At 40.3% G+C, this 8,495-nt stretch overlaps 1 pseudogene; it reads right to left on the bottom strand.

Moving 5' to 3' along the window:
* Nucleotides 1–6,450: 6,450 nt before the first annotated feature.
* Nucleotides 6,451–7,860, bottom strand: LOC116811421 (heterogeneous nuclear ribonucleoprotein A3-like; annotated as a pseudogene).
* Between the last annotated feature and the right edge of the window lie 635 nt (nucleotides 7,861–8,495).

Here is an 8,495-nt window from a genome sequence, read left to right as displayed (position 1 = left end):
CAACTGGCTAATTTTTTTTGTATTTTTAGTAGACACAGGATTTCATCATGTTGGCCAGGCTGGTCTTAAATTCGTGACCTCAAGTGATCTGCATGCCTCAGCCTCTCAAAGTGCTGCGATTAGAGGCGTGAGCTGCGCCCAACCATGTGATGCATTTTTTAGTTTGTCAATTGAGTTTTTTAGCTCCACAATTTCTGCTTGATTTTTTAAATAATTTCAATCTCTTTGTTAAATTTCTATTCTGGGACTCCGAATTCTTTTTCTGTGTTATCCTGAAGTTCATTAAGCTTCCTCAAAACAGCTATTTTGAGGCCGGGCGCGGTGGCTCACGCTTGTAATCCCAGCACTTTGGGAGGCCGAGGCGGGCGGATCACGAGGTCAGGAGATCGAGACCACGGTGAAACCCCGTCTCTACTAAAAATACAAAAAAATTAGTCGGGCGTGGTGGCGGGCACCTGAAGTCCGAGCTACTCGGAGAGGCTGAGGCAGGAGAATGGCGTGACCCTGGGAGGCGGAGCTTGCAGCGAGCCGAGATCCTGGGCAACAGAGCGAGACTCTGTCTCAAAAAAAAAAAAAAAAAAAAAACAGCTATTTTGAATTCTGTCTGAAAGGTAATATATCTCTGCCATCCCAGGATTGGTCACTAGTGCCTTGTTTAGTTCATTTGGTGAGGCCATGTTTTTCTGAATGTTCTTGATACTTGTGAATGTTCATCAATGTCTGAGCATTGAAGACTTAGGTATTTATTCTAATCTTCACAGTTTGGCCTTTCTTGTCTTGTCCTTTTGAGAAGGCTTTCCAGGTATTCAAAGCGAATGGAGTGTTATGATCTAAGTCTTTGGTCACTGCAGCCATATCTGCACTAGTGGAAGCCCCAAAGCCCAGTAGCACTGCAACTCTTGTATACTCCTCGTAGATGTATTGTCTTAGTGGGCTTGGCTAAGATCTGTGAAAATTTCCTGGATCACCAGACAGAATTTCTTGTATTCTTCCCTCACTTTCTCCCAAAGAAACAGTCTCTCTCTCTCCACGTTTGGCTGCCTGGAGTTGAGGGAGGAGTGATGCAAGCACTCCCACTGCTACCATAACTGGGACTGTGCTGGGTTACACCTGAAGCCAGCATTGTACTGGGTCTCATCCAAGGCCAATGGCAACTACTGCCTGGCTACTGCTGATGTTTATTCAAGGCCCAAGGGCTCTTTAGTCAGAAGGTGTTGAATCCTACCAGAGCTGGGTCTTTTCCTTCTGGGTAGCAGATTTCTTTCTAGCCCAGGGTAGGTCTAGCACTGTCACCCAGGAGCTAGGGCCTGGAACTGGGGGGCTTCAGGACTCTGCTTGGTACTTTATTTTACTGTGGCTGAGCTGGTATCCAAATTTCTAAACAAAGTCCTCTTTACTCTTCCCTCTCCTTTCTGCAAGCAAAAGCAGTCTCTCCCCAAGCTGCACTGCTTGGAGTTGGATCTGCAAGCTCTTCCTTGGCTGCCCCAGCTGGTGCCTCAATGGGTCACTTGTGCCCAAGTCCACTGGCTCTGAGCCCAGCACAGCAGCAGGACTTGCCCAAGGACTGTGATCCTTGTGGCCTAGACTGCCTTTCAAATTTTTTCAGGACCCCAGGGCAGTTTAGCTCACCACTGGTGGGGCTGGTCAGAACTCAGTTCCCACTGGAGTGTAGGATTCCCCTCTGACTGGGGCTGATCTAAACGCTCCCTCCATGGGCATTGACCAAATCCTTCTTCCCTATCTTGTGTTCTGCTGTGACAGGGTGGTACTGAGTTCCAATGCAAAGTCCCACAGTCACTTTCCCCTCCCTCCCCAAAGGACACAGATTCTCTTTCTGTGTGCTGCTGGGGAATAGAGGAGGGGTGGTATAGGCAATGTAAGACCATCTTTCCTACTCTCTTCAGTGCCTCTTTCCTTAATATTAAATATTAAAACCAGGTACTGTGATTGCTCAACTTGTTTTTGGTTCTTATGAAAGTGCTTTCTTCCAGGGATAATTGTTAAATTTAGTGTTCCTATGTAGGGATGATCACTGGAGGATTCTATTTGGCTATCTTGCTACACCTCCTCCTTCTCGCTTCTTATAAGTGGTTGATTAGGAATATCCAATTGAAACATTTTGCATACTTCAGTTGCCAGATCATGCCATGGATTATCAGTGCTTTTTTTTTACTACTGGAAATGGTTATTAGCATCTTTAAACCTAATGAGATTAGACAGCCAATTCCAGAAACTTTAGAACCATTCACAAAACTCATCCTTAAAATTCTGTTTCTCTGAAACCACTCTGTACCAAAATCTTTATTATTCTGTATTTTCCAGAAAAACAAAACCAGTATCTTTCTCTCAATACTCAGAAAGTGATAGATGATAGATAGATAGATATAGATAGATAGATAGATGATAGATAGATAGATAGATAGATAGATAGATAGATAGATAGATAGATGATAGATAGATAGATAGATAGATAGATAGATAGATAGATAGATAGATGATAGATAGATAGATAGATAGACAATTAAAAATTGGGTCATGTGATTAGGGACAGTGAAAAGTTCAAGATCTGCAGGTGGCAAGCTGGAGACCCACAAGAGCCAGTGATATCCTCCAGTCTGAGGCCAAGTCTGAAATAGGGAGACCAGTGGTCTAGCTGAAAGGTCAGACAGGGAGAATGAATTTTTTCTTACTTAGTTTTTTATTCGATTCAGTCTTTCCACAGATTGGATGAGGTCCGTCCACACTGGGGAAGGGGATCTGCTTTATTCACTCTATGATTCAAATGTTGCTCTCATCCAGAAACACCCTCACAGACACACAAAGAAATAATATTTAACCAAAGATCTGGGCAGCCCATGGCCTAGTTAAGTTGACACATAAAATTAACCATCTTCTGTGGTGCGAAATTTTTAATTTTGATGAAGTCCAACTTGTCAACGTTTCCTTATACAGATTGTTCTTTTGGTATTATGTCTAAGAGTCTTCACCTAGGCCTATTTCCCAAATATATTCTCATATGTTTTCTGTAAAGTTTTAGAGTTTTATGTTTATATTTATATCCATGATCTATTTTGTCTTAATTCTTGTATATGATGTGAGGTTTAGGGGAGGTTTGGTTTTTTGGCCCTATGGTTGTCCAATTATGCCAGCATCATTGGTTGCAAAAGTCATCTTTCCTTCATTGAATTGCTTTTCATTCTTTGTCAAAAATCAATTGAACTGGGCAATTATTTCTTAGATATGGCACAAAAAAGAAAGCAAAAACAATATTAATAGATTAATTATACTTGATCAAAATTTAAAACTTCTGTGCTTCAAAGTATCAGAGGCATGTGAGCTAGAGCAACTCCATTTTGAATAGGAGCTGGGTAAAATGAGGCTGAGACCTACTGGGCTGCATTCCCAGATGATTAAGGCATTCTAAGTCACAGGATGAGATAGGAGGTCGGCACAAAATATGGGTCATAAAGACCTTGCTGATAAAACAGGTTGCAGTAAATAAGCTGGCTAAAATCCAACAAAACCAAGATGGCAACGACAGTGACCTCTGGTCGTCCTCACTGCTACACTCCCATCAGCGCCATAACAGTTTATAAATGCCATGGCAATGCCAGGAAGTTACCCTATATGGTCTAAAAAGGGGATGCATGAATAATCCACTCCTTATTTAGTATATAATCAAGAAATAACCATAAAAATGAGCAACCAGCATCTCTCAGGGCTGCTCTGTCTATGGAGTAGCTATCTTTATTCCTTTACTTTCCTAATAAACTGGCTTTCACGTTACCCTACAGACTCGCCCTAAATTCTTTCTTGCATGAGTTCCAAGAACCCTCTCTTGGGGTCTGGATTGGGGCCCCTTTCCTGTAACCAATGCACCAGAGAAAAAGTGAAAAGATAGTTCACAGACTGGAAGAAAAAATTTGAAAATCATTTATCTGGCAAGGGACTTGTATCCTGTATATATAAAGAGTACTTACAATTAAATAATAAAAAGACAAATAACCCAATTGAAAAACAAGCAAAGAATTTCAGCACATTTCTCCAGAAAAAAAAAAAAAAACACATACAAATGACCAATAGGCACATCAAAAGATGCTCATTGTTATTTGTTGCTAGGGAAATGGAAATCAAAATCCCAATGAGATAACATTTTATGCCCACTAGTATTCCTAGAATCAAAAAGATAAACGATGACAAGTTTGGCAAGGATGTAGAGAAATTCAAATACTCATGCACTGCTGGTGAGAATGTAAAAAGATGCAACTACTTTGTAAAACAGTTTGGCAGTTCTGCAAAAGTTAAATATAGAAGTATTATATGATCCAGCAATTCTGCTATTAGATATACACCCAAGATAAATCAAAACCTATGTCAACACAAAAACTTGTACACAAATACTCATAAGAGCATAATCCATAATAGCCGAAAGTGAAAACAATGCAAATGTCCATCAAATGATGAATGGATAAACAACATGGAATACTATGGGATTTTTTTTAGCCCTTCATTTTCTCTATTTTTTTTTTTTTTTTTTGAGACTGAGTCTCACAGGGCCTCACTCTATCACCCAGGCTGGAGTTCAGTGGTGTGATCTCAGCTCACTGCAACCTCTGCCTCCCGGGTTCAAGCGATTCTTCTGCTTCAGCCTCCCAAGTAGCTGGGACTATAGGTCTACACCACCATGCCTGGCTAATTTTTGTATTTTTAGAAAAGACGAGGATTCCCCATGTTGGACAGGCTGGTCTCAAACTCCTGACCTCAGGTGATCCACCTGCCTCAGCCTCCCCAAGTGCTGGGATTGCAGGCATGAGCCACCGCGCCTGGCCTGTTTTTCTATTTTCAACTGCATTTATTTCTGCTCTTTTTATTTCCTTTCTTCTGCTTGCCTGGGGTTTATTTTGCTCTTCTTTCTTTAGTTTTTTGAGGTAGTCACTTAGATTATTGATTCGAAGTCCTTCCTCCTTTCTGTTGTAAGTATTTAGTGCCATAAATTTCTCTCTCAACAGCTGTATATAGATAGCTCTTTTTGGTTTTCATTTTGTGATACTGTGGTATTTTATGAGATTCCTACTTTAATGGCGCCCTCTTCTGTCAGCATAACAAAGTTCAGCTATTTAGTAAATTTGTGCTTTTGTTTTGATAATAGAGAAGGGGGTTTTTCTGTTCTCTGATTTTGTGGTTCTTTCTTCTCTTGTTGAACATAAATTTTGACCTTTTGCTTTTTTCCCCTTCACCACTCAGTTGCCAAATCATTCTTCATTACTTTTTTACCTTTTTTTCTTTCCCGGAGGCTGTTTCAAAGACTGCCCCTTCAAATCACACATACTTTCAAATTTTTTTCCCCTGTAGTCCATATACTCTGATCTACTTAGACACTTTTTTTAAAAATTTAGAGTAAATTCACTCTTTCCGGTGGTGGTTTTACTTATCTTTTGGCCCTTTAGCTATCTTCCCTCTTCTGTTTTTCCCTTAGATTTATTCAGTCTGCCTTGCTGGCCACAATGTCTCATGGCAGGGTGAGTAGGAGGAAAAAGAAGCATGAGCAGCAATGCATTATGATTTGGTGTTATTTCTCCTCTCACTTACAGTTCTTTTGAATTTGAAGTATTCTTTCTCTTCAAGTTATTGTAAGAGTATGGTTTTGCATAGTTTTGTTTTTCTCTTGTTGTTCTGTATTGATTTTGGAGGGATATTAGGAGATTGGGACCTAGGTGGCTGCCATTGTTGTTAGCTACCCAGAAGTTCCCCTATTCTAAAAACAGACATATGCTATTTCTGGTGACTAAGTGTTTATTGGCATAAATATATATTAACTTCTGGTAAAAATTGATAGCACACTAAAAACGATGTTGAAAATAATTTTCCTAGTTCTAAGTTAATGTTGCTCCTCTTTATCCTATTTTCAACCTCAATGTTTTGTTTGGAAGACAAATCCCTCCTCTTTCGCTAACCACTACTACTAAATATGAAATGCCAAGAATCTAATATGTAAATTATTTTAGTTGTTATCTCCAGAATAAAATGAAATCATGGAAATATCAAGGTCTCTGTGTTCTGACTTAATTAAAACATTTTGAGAATAAATTGCAGTGTATCTTATTCTAATTGAGAGCATTTAGCCAGATTAGAAAAGACAAACTATTCAAGAGTTCATTCCAATTTTCACCTATTTAGATTCCAACCTCTCATCCTCCATGGTTACCTTTGGAAAGACCTTACTTAATAGAGTCATGATAGATGAAAATAGATTTTCCTTATGACATCTGTTTTTAGGTGTGGCTGTTTTAAGATAGTATGCTTTTCTTTCTTTTTTTTTTTTTTTTTTTTTGAAAAGTTAAAAATTCCGTAATTTTTTATTCCTGGTACCACTACCACAATTTACAGGGCAATATACCTGATGTAATGAAAAGAAAAAGAAAAAGACAAAGCTACAACAGATAAAAGACCTCAGGAATGTACATCTAATTGACACTACATTGCATTAATCAATAGCTGCACTTTTTGCAAACTGTGGCTATGACAGTCCTGAACAAGAAGGGTTTCCTGTTTAAGCTGCAGTAACTTTTCTGACTATGGATCATCGTTCCTTCTGTGGCAGATTTTTACAGTTCCTCTAATGCATTTGGGATGACTGTCTCAAAGTAACCTGCAGCTTTCCTGACAACTCCTCGCTCTCTCTCCTGCTAAGAACTGTAGCCCTTTTCTGCTGTTTTTAGAACCTTCTGCTACCATATCCACCACTTCCACCACCAGATCCATAACCACCACCATAGGGACTACCCGAGTTTCTTCCACCAAAACTGCCCCCTTTCATGGGCCCATAATTTGATTGCTGTTGTCCACTATAATTTCCAAAATCATTATAGTTCCCACCACCACCATAGTTACCACCGCCAAAATTTCCTCCTTCATTGTAACCATCATATCCTCCACCACCTCCACCATATCCACCACCTTGGTTTCCATATCCTGGTCCACCACCACCATAGCCCCCTCTACTACTACAACCAGGACCACTGCCATAGTTGCCACCATCACCTCCAAATCCATTATATCCACCATCAACTCCTCCATAACTACCTCTGCTGCCACCACCTCCACCACCGTAGCCTCCTCTTCCACCAAAGTTTCCACCGCAGCCAAAATTACCTCCACCACCTCCAAAGTTTCCTCTGCAACCCATAAAATTGCCAGATCCACCTCCACGACCTCTCTGTGATCCAGGAGACTGCATCTCTTATTTAGAAACGGCCTTTTTCACTTCACAATTATGCCTATTAATAGTGTGGTATTTCTGAACAACAATTTTATCAACTGTATCATGACCATCGAAAGTTACAAAAGCAAATCCTCTCTTTTTTCCACTCTGCCTGTCTGTCTTCCATAACTTCTATGGTTTCAATCTTGCCATACTTTTCAAAGCAGTTTCTCAAATTATATTCTTCTGTATCTTCTTTAATACCACCAACAAAAATTTTCTTCACTGTTAGATGGGCACCAGGCTTTACAGAATCCTCTCTAGAAACAGCTCTCTTTGGTTCCACTGCACGCCCATCAACCTCGTGTGGTCGAGCACACATTGCTGCATCCACCTCTGTAACACAAGAATAAGTCACAAAACCTAAGCCCCTGGAACGTTTTGTTTGGGAGTCTCTCATTACCACACAATCTGTGAGTGTGCCCCATTTCTCAAAATGTTCTCTTAAACTATCATCTGTAGTTTCAAAGCTCAGACCACCAATAAACAGTTTTCTCACCTGCTCTGGTTCCTTTGGATCATGGCCCTCCTCTCTCTGGCAGCGACAGCCGACGGCCGGAGTCGGGCTGGGGGCGACCGGGCGGTGGTTTTACCTCCATTTTGAAACCGGACTCGCCTCTTCCAACTCAAGTTCAATATCGACAGTATGCTTTTCAATGGCAACAAAAGCCATAATTGACAAATGGGATCTAATTAAACTAAAGAGTTTCTGCACAGCAAAAGGAACTATCATCAGAGTGAACAGGCAACCTATAGAATGGGAGAAAATTTTTGCAATCTCTCCATCTGACAAAGGGCTAATATCCAGAATCTACAGGAAATTAAACAAATTTACAAGAAAAAAAACAACCCCATCAAAAAGTGGGCAAAGGATATTAACAGACACTTCTCAAAAGACATTTATGTGGCCAACAAACATGTAAAAAAAAGCTCATCATCACTGGTCAGTAGAGAAATGCAAATCAAAACCACAATGAGATACCATCTCACACCAGTTAGAATGGCCATCATTAAAAAGTCTGGAAACAACAGGTGCTGGAGAGGATGTGGAGAAATAGGAACGCTTTTACACTGTTGGTGGGAGTGTAAGTTAGTTCAACCATTGTGGAAGACAGTGTGGCGATTTCTCAAGGATCTAGAACCAGAAATACCATTTGACCCAGCCATCCCATTACTGGGTATATACCCAAAGGATTATAAATCATGCTACTATAAAGGCACATGCACATGTATG

Source organism: Hylobates moloch, unplaced genomic scaffold, assembly GCF_009828535.3.
Source record: "Hylobates moloch isolate HMO894 unplaced genomic scaffold, HMol_V3 SCAFFOLD_7, whole genome shotgun sequence".
Taxonomy (NCBI): Eukaryota; Metazoa; Chordata; class Mammalia; order Primates; family Hylobatidae; genus Hylobates; species Hylobates moloch.
This window is presented reverse-complemented; position numbering and strand designations above follow the sequence as displayed.